This window comes from Fukomys damarensis, unplaced genomic scaffold (assembly GCF_012274545.1).
Source record: "Fukomys damarensis isolate Sample0158 unplaced genomic scaffold, DMR_v1.0_HiC HiC_scaffold_31, whole genome shotgun sequence".
Lineage (NCBI taxonomy): Eukaryota > Metazoa > Chordata > Mammalia > Rodentia > Bathyergidae > Fukomys > Fukomys damarensis.
This window is the reverse complement of record NW_022900943.1, coordinates 6116532-6128026: the sequence shown is the minus strand read 5'-3', so window position 1 is coordinate 6128026 and position 11495 is coordinate 6116532. Positions and strand designations below refer to the sequence as shown.

Here is an 11495-nt window from a genome sequence, read left to right as displayed (position 1 = left end):
AAATATGCAGCCTTTTGCAAAGGAAGCTTGTGGATCCCTGACTTAAGGTATAGGTACTTTTCTTCTAAAACTATTTTATCAACCTTACAAGATAGGAAGCGCATATAAATAGATACAAAAAGAAACACTCACAGATTTAATTATATAATGAAACTCATTCTACTTAGATCAATGTAGGGATCTGTAAAGATGTCAAAAACGGTGTTACTTTTGTGTGATTTGATGGGACAGTTGACTATGTCAGCTCATTCTGCTGTAGCACAAATACCCCCAAAGTAATGCTCTTGCTCTCAGCCATGCTGAAAACAACACAGCACAGTTCCACTGCCTGCTAAGCATATTGGCTAAAAAAGAGGAAAAAAATTTTTTCTCTAATCATCCTCCCCGTTAAGTGGGTTGTTTGAGCGATGTTAAAATAACTGAAGCAGCTTGGAGAACCCAGCTCCAAAAGCACACCAGCTCAGCATGCCCCGAGTTCAGAAGGTCTGCTGCATGGTCACCATTAATCTCTCCATACATATTTTATTTAACCTTCCGTAAATATTGTCATTGCAAAGTGCTTTGGACAGGCTAATGCATCGTGATGTTTTGTTAATGGAAACAGACAATAATGCAGAAGGCCATCATATGAGGGAAGAGGAAGGGGCTGCCTGCAGGCGGGCAGGGCTGTCTGGGAGCGGGCGGCCCAGGCAGAGCTGACTTCTTCATTAGCAGCGCCTGGAGCCGCGCCAGAACTTTCCAGGGGCTGCGGGGAACTTCAGGAGCTCGGCAGGCCCCTGTCCCTCTCTGGATAGTTATATTTCCGCGTGCTGTACCAGACTTCTTTCCATTGAACGCTGGCGTAGAGAAACCGGAATCTCACGGAGTAGCTCTCCTTAGCGCTCTGCTGCAGTCCTGGTAAGAAGCGAGGCCTGCAGCCCTGGGTGTGAGTGCGGCCCTGCGGCCCCCGGACCTCCCCGGCTCGGGCGCCTGTGACTTGTGGATTTCTCTCCCGTTTTGTTAAGCTGGTGGTGCATTTTCTCCCTCCCTCCTTCTCCGTTATTGTTGTTGTTGTGTTTCCCACACAGCCCGGCCCCGGTGGTGGTGCAGGTGTGCGCCGCGGCTCGTGTGGTCGCCACAGCAACCCGCCGCTCTAATCCGCTGCATATGAAAGGCACAGAGAAAAGCCCTCGCCCCTGGTGCCCCATCCAGGAGTCCCAGAGACGGATGCAGTGGGCAGCATTCCTGGCCGAGCCCAGCCCGCGCCCCGGCAACGTCCCCAGGCGCCCAGGTCTGAGACAGGAGGAGGCCGCAGCCACCGTGCAGATCCACTCAGGGGTACTCGTGCACACGCGTGCACACACTTGCACGTCTCAGTGCACACTGCGTGTGCGCACGGCAGGACATTTTCCACTCGGGCCACCTCCCAGACGAGCTGTGTTGATGGATCAGAAGAACAAAAGCAGCAGAGAATTTTCCTGTGAGAGCGGGGACCTTCGCAACCCCAGACCCCTCCACGCCTTCCTCCGGCCAGGGCCAGGGCCAAGCTTCTCCCGGCCTGCGCTCATTTGTCTCACCGCCTCATGTTGATGCAGCTGGATTTCACACTGCTTACCTCAGCCGTTTTGTTTTTTTCTTTCTTTTGGTTGAAAGACAGAAAGCTTCCTTGTGATCCCAGCCTTTTCCTATCAAATGACACTCAGCCATGGTTTGGGTGACTTATTTACTGGCACCAGACCAGTAAAAACAAAAATGAACGTTCACAACTAATAAATCCTCCTCCAGCTTAGATAGCTACAGCAACAGGGGTGGGCTTACGCCAAAGCATCGTGCCTGACGCACAGGGCTCGGGGTAGCTGGAACCTAGGCAGTGAGACAGGAGAGGCCCAAACCAAGGCAGAGAACAGAAATTTCGTGCACTCCAAATCTCAGACACCCCCAGCACCTTCGAATCTTCGGCTGTTCTTCCCTGACTGGAGATTCTGAAAGCGGAAATAGGAAACTGTTTGAAATTCCCACTAGAGTGGGAGATGTGCCGCCTCTCCCTTTCCTCCCTGAAGGTTGGACCGCGCCGTCCTGCTCAGCAAGTTGCAGGAGGCCAGCCTAGCCGCCTGGACAACAGAATCGCAGCCTTCTCAGCTGCACTGAAGGAAGCTGGTTTTATAGGGGACAGAAGGTCAAGAATGTTTAACAAACAAATTTGAATGTCATCTACTCCGACATGATTCTCTGAGGCCCTGCCTCCTCCCAGGCCCTTCTGAAGGTGAGGGCATTCTCTTCTCAGCTGGTGTGATAATGTTTTCATTTATTTTGGAATTGATCTTTTGGGCTGAAGAATATTTTTTATTAGTATAAATCCAGAAAAATCTAACCACAAAAACTATTGGCTTTAGTGAATGTTTCCTGATTTTCTCCTCCTGTGCCTTGCTTTAATTCAATAAATACCTATACTTTCTTTGATTACCAACTCTTTTGAATTGGCTTCTGGAGAGTAATGGTTGGGGCTTTCCGCACACATGGAGTCCAATCTTCAGGTAAAAACATAGTTAAACATTGGGGAAAACTTTAACTATAACCCAGAAGCTTAGCTCACATATTGCTAAATATTTGGTGATTTAGAAATGTGCCTATGGTTGATTTCACTCTTCTTTTTCAACTTTGATTTTGTTTCCATGACTCTCCGAGTTGGAGACACTGACCTAGTGACAAATAAACCACATCTACTCCATGGTTTTATTTGTTAGAATGCAGAGTGCAGAAAAGGAGACGTTGGTTTTGTTCTGTTTGGATTTGCCACTGTCAGGTGACTTGGAAAATACCTATGGGAAGTGGGTAATATGATCTACTTGCTTTTCTATCTGTGATAGAAAGATACCTTCAAAATCCTGCAGAGATTTATGTAATTATTAGCTTTGAAGGCACTTCCTTTGCCATTCTTTTGAAAAGATAGCTGGGGTAAAAACCAGCTAAACGAAACGTAAGCTAATTGGGTCATTCTAAAGCATTCTAAAGCACTGTCTACCAATAAAGTAGCTTTTCCAAATTCTTTCGTCAGTTCCCAGGAAGATAATTTAATCTCTTTTTGATTGATGGTAGCTATATCATTTTCTCTGTCACGGAGATACTGTGTACAGTCCTAGGAGTTTCCTGAGTATTATTTTGAAATCTGTAGCAAATAAGGCATTCTGTATTCACAGCCTCTTCGTATTCTGTTTAAACTTCTAAAATCCTTATTGAGATTCCTCTTTATTCATTATTATGCCAACAAGTGGGAGCACCTAATATATGTCAGACACTATCCTCTTAAGAGTTCAAGGAACTTGCAATCTAGATAGGGAGATGGGAGCATAATAAATAAAAATGAATTTTATACATTGTAATTATGAGGTAGGTGCTATTTTATATGTGTTAATTCATTCAAGCCTTAAAGCAACTCTGTGAAGTGGACAATTATATTTATCCTGAGTTTCAGAAAAGCCAAGGTGCAGAGATTATGCACCCACAATCCAATGCGACGTCATTTTTAAAGTACAGCAATGCCTCAGGTCACCAACGCTTCTGTTCACAAACAGTTCCATTTGCAGACACGCACTCAGCAGAACTCTGCTTCCACTTGCAAACTCTGAGTGGGAACGAAGGACGAGGACCACACCATCTTCCCTGGGCTTGCAGGACTGATTAAGTTTGTAAATGGAAAGGCAACTGCAGTGTTTGGAAGGCATATGCTGCCTGTTCGTGTTTCACGTTCATGTTTCACGTTCGCGTCCACTGAGTTCGGTGTCCTCAAGACACAGTTAATAAGCAGAAGACACGGAGGGAAGAGATAACAGCAGAGGAAATGTAGACCCAAGACTAAGTCCTGGCTTCATCTCACACTCTCTGGTTTGCCAGGGACTCTCATTCACAGTACAAGCATTAGAGCTTGCTAGGTAATATCCTAATACATCCTTCAACTTAGTGGCAGGAAAAAATTTAGGTTGTTTTGAACTTAAATCAATTAATATTTCTAAAGTACTTAGAAGAATGTTCTTACAAGTACACAAGGGGTTTTGATGCATTTAAAAAAATAAAATAAATGAAGTTAGCTGGAGACTATATGATAATTGAAAACAGTGTAAAAGCAGAGTGATAAGTCCACTGGTACTTTAAAGAACTGTGATGGAAAAATTGCCCCACGTCTCAGGAAATGAGACTCAGGAAATGAAAACAAAAGAGACTGATGACTCCTCCCGCCTCACCAACTCTACGTGGGCGACAAGGGCTAGACTGGAAGGTCCATGTATCAATGCAGCTTTCCTTTAGCAGGGCAGCTTCTATATTAATGTAAAAAAGGGAAAAGGAGGCCAGGCAGTTGTGGCTGCGGTTCCCATTTGGAGCCTGAGGTGGGAGGTGCAGCTGTCATTGCTGAGGTAGCAGAAGGATTGGAGATGGGAACGTTAGGAGAGATATCTAAGAAGAAGAATTCATAGAACATCGTTCCTGACTGGATGACAAATCAGGGCCCCGAGAGTACAGACGAAGGAAATGACACTGTGGCTTAGGCGAGGATGACTAGGATAGGACGGTATTCATCAGAAGCAGACATTCGGAAGAAATGCTGAGTTTGAGGTGCGTTGGGTTTATAGCTCCTAATATGTTAGGTGTAGAAAGTAAGCTGTTAAAGCACGGTCTGTATCCTAGGGAAAGAGAGGTTATGGAGTCGTGCACACACAGGGAAGTATTTTAATACTTCCAATATATGGAAGCAGCAAGGAAAAATCGTGAATTGGGGTCCAGGGACAGAATATGGAAAACTCAACGGCAATCCCATTGGGTCACTTTAAAGGGAAGTGCAGACAATGAATGACACCCGGTCACTTTGTTATAAACAGAGCTAAAAGCCTCTTCTGAACTCAGAAATGCTGTTGCTCCATAATTTCTTCTTGTAGCTTCTAATCCATCATCAGAGCTAATCTACATTTTGAAACCATCAAGCAGTTCACTGACAAATGTTGGTCCTGAAACTTCACAAGCTTTAAGACATCTTGGCACCATCAAGCTTTGGAAACATAACTTAGTACTTCAACCCTCGGGGGTCAGCGGGCACCTTCTCCTGCCTGTGAGCGGTGGGTGCTGTCAATCACTGCTTAAAAATGCCATCTCTGGCAGAGGCTTGTGCAGCAATAGTCTGGGCACAGTCTCAATGGGGAGAGAAAATGAATCCTAATTATTACCGCTATCTAAAGTTGATTTCAAGGAACAGAAGACCATCTCCTGTTACTTACCCTTCCTTACTCAACTCCTGCAGGAAAAGCTAGGTAGTTTTGGAGGAAAATCATGGTCAGGTGCAATGTTTGTCCCTCACAGATGTTAGCAGGGAAATTGTATTCAATCTTTCAAGACACAAGGCTTAAAAACAAACAAATAAAAGTGCAACCTTTATGTGATTCAGGTATGATGGGAACAATTGGGAAAAAAAATTGCTAATTAGGATGTGGTATCCAATAAGATTATAATGAACTCAGTGGCTTACCAGAATGTATTTTTTCCTTTTAGTCTCATGAATAGAGGCAACCATTTGCTGTGTGTTGAGTTATCATTTGGGAGCAGATATTACGTGACCCTTCTTCGTTTTGCAGATGTTAAGAAAAGAAGCCCGGTGGTCCTGGAAAACAGATGTATGTAATGTTTGGTTTGATTCCATAAAAGTGCCAATATCAAAGGGAAGGACAGGCAAATGTGAACGAGGAAGGAAACACAATAAACCCCTCATCCCAGCTTCTTGAGGCGAGATTAGCAAAGAGGGAGTGGCCTTGGTCAAGACTGAAATAAAGTCTCCATAAGGGCGTGGTTCCCTAAAAGGGCTGGTTTCTGTCCCCTAGGCAGGTGCTTGGAGACTTTTTGGTTGTTGCAGCTGGGGATGACTGGGGTGCTGCTGGAAATCAGTGGGAAAAGGCTGGAGATGCTGCTAAACATCCTGTGATGCATGGAAGTACCAAAAACAAAGAATTAAACTGCCTAAGATGTTAACAGTGTTGAGGGTGGAAAATGTCTTAAATGTAGGAAGACACAGATCCTATGGACTCATCTCGACACTACCTATAGCACCGAACATGCCAGGAGGGGCGCAGTAGGCAGTTAAAGGCACAGTCTGAATGCCAGGAAAAGAGTTTCAGAGTCACACATTCACTGTCATGAGAAAGGGCCAGCACGCTTCAAAGCCAGTTTACTGTAGTTCCTTGTGGCTGATAGGCACCCCCGGGAGCAAGACTGTGGGGAATAAGAAATACTTGGTGACCACAGTGGAGCGCAGGTGTGTGGCTAATTTAATTACTCTGTTCATACTTCCTCTGTGCTCCGCACACACTCTTAAAGATAAGATCGGGTTTCTTCCATGACACTGACACCTAGACCTCACAGCGCCTGCGGCAGTCACGGAGTCACAGAACTCACCCTTGGGGACTTTATTTAGGTGCTGAGCACCCTTCTTCTCTAAAAGAAATGCTAGAGAGAAAGTTTCATCCAATGCTGAGTAACAGATATCAAGATCCTGTCCAAGAACTTAAAAGAAGCCCCTGTGCTTCAAGCACTGCCAAGGCCACTCCTGTCCAGCACCTAACTCCTCTGGATTACACTGGGCTCACCAAAAGAAGACTTAACCATCGGCAGTCTCTTGCTGTGCCTCATGACTCTGACTTGCACTTCAGCCTATTGCTGGGCCCCAGGACCACACACAAAGTCAAATGTCTACCAACTGCATGTGAATGAGGACCTCACATATCCTATGTCCTGATAGGCTCTTTCCTGGCTTCCCAGGGAAGGCCCTAAATTAACACTGAATCCTCTGCGAGCTGATGAATATGTTAATTACTTCATCTGCCATTTCACAATCACTATGTCTATCCAGACGTCATAGTGTGAACTTTAAATATATGTAATTTTTGTTGATTATTCTTCAATAAAGTGGGAGAAAAAGAAATAATATTAAATGTGTAGTAAGAGAGTTAATACAATTCAATTCTGTTTTAGTCTTTCTGGGTGTGACTGAGTCAGAAGACGGAATGGCAGTAGTGGTTAGAAGTAGAAAGTCTGGGGTAGAACTTGAATTCTGACTCTGCTACTTACAACCTAATTCTGTGACCCAATCTTTGAACAATTCTCGGAAAGCTTTCTTCAACTCAAAGCCTGTGCTGTGCTGTAAGCCTCCCTATTACAATGCCGTCTTGACCAAACCATCTCCATGAGAGCTGAATTCTGCCTCATCCTCCCCTGGGTGGCTCCATCCAGGCATTCCTGGTAGTGTTGACATTTGATACACAGTTGTTGAGGGAACACATCAAAATATACTATCTAGTTAAATATATTTTTATTTTAATGATGGCTTCATGGTGCATAGATTTCCTCATAGACTAAAGGTTAAAACACTGGCTAAGCTCAGATTATATTTTATTTTTAATGGACTTATTGAGGCGTAATTGACACAAAATGCACAATGCTGCAAGTTTTCACAGATGCACATTTGTGAAACCATCACCACAAATGCGATATCCATCAAACCCCGTCATCTCCCCCCTTTCTTTTTCTTTTGGTACCGGGGATCAAACTTGGGACCTTGCACTTGCAAGGCAGATGGGCTACCACTGAGCTAAATCTTCAGCCCTACTCTCCCTTTTTTGATCCCTTCCTCTCTGGTGAAGTATCTGTTCAAATCTTTGACTACATCTTTATTGGACTGCCTTTTTTAAATTGAGTTTTTAAACATTGCTTGTATATTCTGCATGCAATCATCTTATCATGCTGTGCATTGATCTGATCCAAGTCTGTGGAATTCTTCTTTCTTTTAACACATGCTTTGAAAAGAAGTTTTTAGTTTTCATGAAGTATAGTTATATTTCTCCTGTATGGATCACACTTCCAGTGTCACATGTAGACATCTTTGTCAAACCTTTCTTCACAAAGATTTCCTCTATGTTTACTTCCAGAACTTTCAAAGTTTCAGTTTTGCATATGGTGTGAGGTGTGGATCAAATATTCCTCTCTTTTCATGTTTTGGCTTACAGATTTCCAATTGTTCCCATGTCATTTTTAAAAGGCTATACTTTCTCTACCTTTGCACCTTTGTAAAACAAAAAATCAACGTATGTATGTGTGTGTATATATATATTATATTATATATATATATAATATAACATATATATAGCCTTTTTCTCATGTTATTTTTCCACTGCTATGACAAAATATCTGGGATACCCAACTTGCAAGGAAGAAAGATTTGTTTTGATTCATGGTCTCAGGTTTGTATCCAATTACTCCATTTCTGGACTCTCCAATCTACTTTTGTACCTTGATACAACTATTAAAATGTCTTTGTTATTATAGATTATCAATAAATCTTGAAGTCAAGTGGTGTAAATTCTCCACAGTTTTTCTTTGTTTTCATTTAATTTTATATTTGGTACCAGGCATTGAACTCAGGACCCTGTGCTTGAGAGGGAGGCGGCAGAGCCATTGAGCGGAATCCCCGGCCCCACATTTGTTCATTATTAAAGTTGTTTTGTCTGCACTTGGACATTAGTGTTTCTACATGAATTTAGAAACAACTCATCAGTTTCTACAAACAAGCCTGCTGTGGTCTTGATTGGGAATTTGTAGGAGCTATCAATACATTTGAAAAGAGGAAGGAATTGATCCCATATTTTCCCAGTGTCATCTATGAGATGCAATCACTCGAGTCCTTGCCTCATATGGGAATAGCACTTCTTACAAGACCAAAAATATTCAGAGCACTTAGAAAAATATATGGCGTATTATAAGTGCTCTCTCACACCTTCCAAAGACAAACTCCATTGCCTAAAGAGTAAGGAGCCTTAAAGTCTTGCCATTTTATCAAATGTGCATTATCACCTGGATACTCTTTTCTCGCCTTAGATCGCTTTCCCCCTTGAACCCCACTTTCTTGTGATACCAAAATACTCTCCATTCTCTAGACACTCCATGTTACTTTTGGCCTTGGTGCATTTTTTTCACTCTTTCCCCTTCTAGCAACAGTCCCTTTCTCCTTTTGAGCGTTCAACTTCACCTTCTAAGCCACCTCGAGCATTGTTGCCCCTGCAAAATGGCTCTAAAGCACTAAAGTTAAAATGTACTGTTTCTCTGAATTTCGGTAGCATATATATTGCAATGCAGCTATGCATCTGCATTTTTGTGTTCTCCCTACACCCATTTCCCAGAACACAGTATGAATCTCTTCAAAACAGTGTCAGTGTTATTTATTTTTATAGGCTTCATGCCTACACAGGGCCTAGAGTATGTGCCTAGTGAATACAGACAGAAGAATTTATAAACTTTCATTCCATATATGATGCATTTGAAATATGTTTGGATAAACACTCATACTTGCTATCTGCATTTGTACTTTCATTTCATAAAATAAAGGGAACAATAGTTCTATGTTGGTACTATCTGTGATTTTTGGTTTTGTTTTTGCCACTGAAGTTGGAGCTTGAATAGCAGTGCTCTGAGACAATAAAAACTCTTAATTTCTGCCCAGTAGGAAAACAAAAACATGACAGAACTGTAAAAGCATCTGGCACAAAGCTAAAAGGGAATCCCTCTCTTCTGTGCTCTTGGCTGCAGTGAATGCAGGGAATAGAGAGGAAGCAGTTTTAGCAACAGCTCACCCTAAGGCATTGCCAAAGAGCCCCCAGCAAGAGAAGGAACCACTTGTTATGGCAGGGCAGAGGGGCTATGAGTGAAACTGAAAGGAGGCACTCAAATAATTTTCTTTGCAACCTCAAAGGGCCACCACAATTCCCTTGTGTTTAAGAGGACCCCCACGGCCAGGAAAAAAGATCTCAGCCTGTGCAAACAACCCCTTGCCAACAGCAAGAGTCTTCCTGGGGGACAGCCTGGCAGGAAATACCTCTCTGCCTTGCAGTGAAGCTCTGCATTTCAGGTTCTCAGAGATCTGTGTCTGTGGTTTACCTAGAGGTGGGTGACTTCTACTTTGGGCCCACACCCTACATAATTAGGCTTCCCAGTGGTACATTTTGCAATTAAACTAAAATGCTTACCATCAAGCATATGGCATGCAGTTTTGACAGGAGAAATTTTTCATAATCCAGGTCTAGAAAAAAATTAACCCTGTTCCAGATGTGAGAAAAATAAATTGAGAGCATAAAGTATTTTCAGTCTAGTCCCATGATAGGCTAAACCCAATATTATGGCGAGCCAGCCCCTACTTTGGAGCAAAATACTTTCCTGCACGAAGTAAATAACTCCTTCCTAAGCATGAAATGTTACTCTCTAGGGGGCATTTTAGTTGCCCCAAGTTTCTGTAAGATTGAGATTATTTAGCCAATTTGAGTGGAATCTTGTTTCTTTCTGTCTCTCAGGCTCCAGTATAAAGAGAGCTGAGCCAGTGCTGTTTTTTTAAAAAAAGAACAAATCCTGTTCAATTTGATTCTTCATGAATGATGCAAATTATTTTACAAAACAAAAGCATTTAAGTCATATTTTAAAAAGTAATTAAGTCTTCAGGAGATAACACATCCAAATGTTGAAGCTGATATTACAAATAGGAATCTTCACAGCTAGTTTTTTTAATGTGTAAGAAGGTTCAGTGTAATTCCACCTGCTGAGTTTCGCTGGGAAATCAACCAGTGTCTGGAGAGTGACCAGAACTATACTATGCGGCACATCTCCTTCCGGCCGGGACATTCATCAGCCTCTAAAGGAAGCAGTAGGGACCGGGGATTTAGCTCAGTGGTTCCGTCGCCTGCTTCACAAGCACCAAATCCCCAGTTCGATCCCCGGTACCAAAAAAATTAAAAATAAATAAAGGAAGCATTAAGCGTTATTCACTCATCTGCTTTCGCTGTTTTGCTAAGAAATCTACAAAGTGAGTAAGGAGTTTACAAGCAGATTCATGTGATGAACAAACCACTGAATGAATACCTTACGTAGGGAAGAGGCGACACAGCCACAGAGGTAAGGACCAGCCAATCTGCCAGAACGTGGATGAGCCCAAAGCTTGAGAGAAAAGGTAAACCCCGAATCGTAGGTAGCTTCAGGGAGAAATAAGAAAAGCCTGTGGACTCTATAAATTGCAAAATCAGTCTGGGACTTTACTCCAAGAGTGACTTCTTCACAGCAGGAAAGAGTAGGAGAAGTTCAGTGCAGCGCTCACCGTACTGAATCCACACACGGTTTCATCAAGTGTCTTTGGGTTGGCTGTGTAGGACCCAAGACTTTCACTGTTCCTCTAGCACAGTGACGGGGTGAGAGAGCCATGAAAGACGTGCGAGGGGCTGGGGGCTGGGGGCTGGGGTTGATCTGCTGAAAAACTCAAGCTCGAGCAGGAAGGACATGGTGGTAGGCCACGCCTGGCAGGCAGGGCTTTCAGAGGCAGCCACACCTGAAGGGAACCAGCGCCTGCTGCGTCCCCATACACTGGCTACCGTCTGTGGAGACCAGTGGAGAGACTGCTTTCCGTGAGCGGGGCTCACCGTGGCTTGGACAGTTGCCGTGGTCTGGGG

At 43.4% G+C, this 11495-nt stretch overlaps 1 long non-coding RNA gene across 1 annotated transcript in view; it reads right to left on the bottom strand.

The window, feature by feature from the left end:
• Window positions 1-5496: 5496 nt before the first annotated feature.
• Window positions 5497-11495, bottom strand: part of LOC104866775 — a 42795-nt gene continuing 36796 nt past the window's right edge. The window contains exon 3 of the long non-coding RNA XR_781552.2: window positions 5497-5623. This is a non-coding gene — a long non-coding RNA (uncharacterized LOC104866775). The remainder of the gene's footprint in view (window positions 5624-11495) is intronic.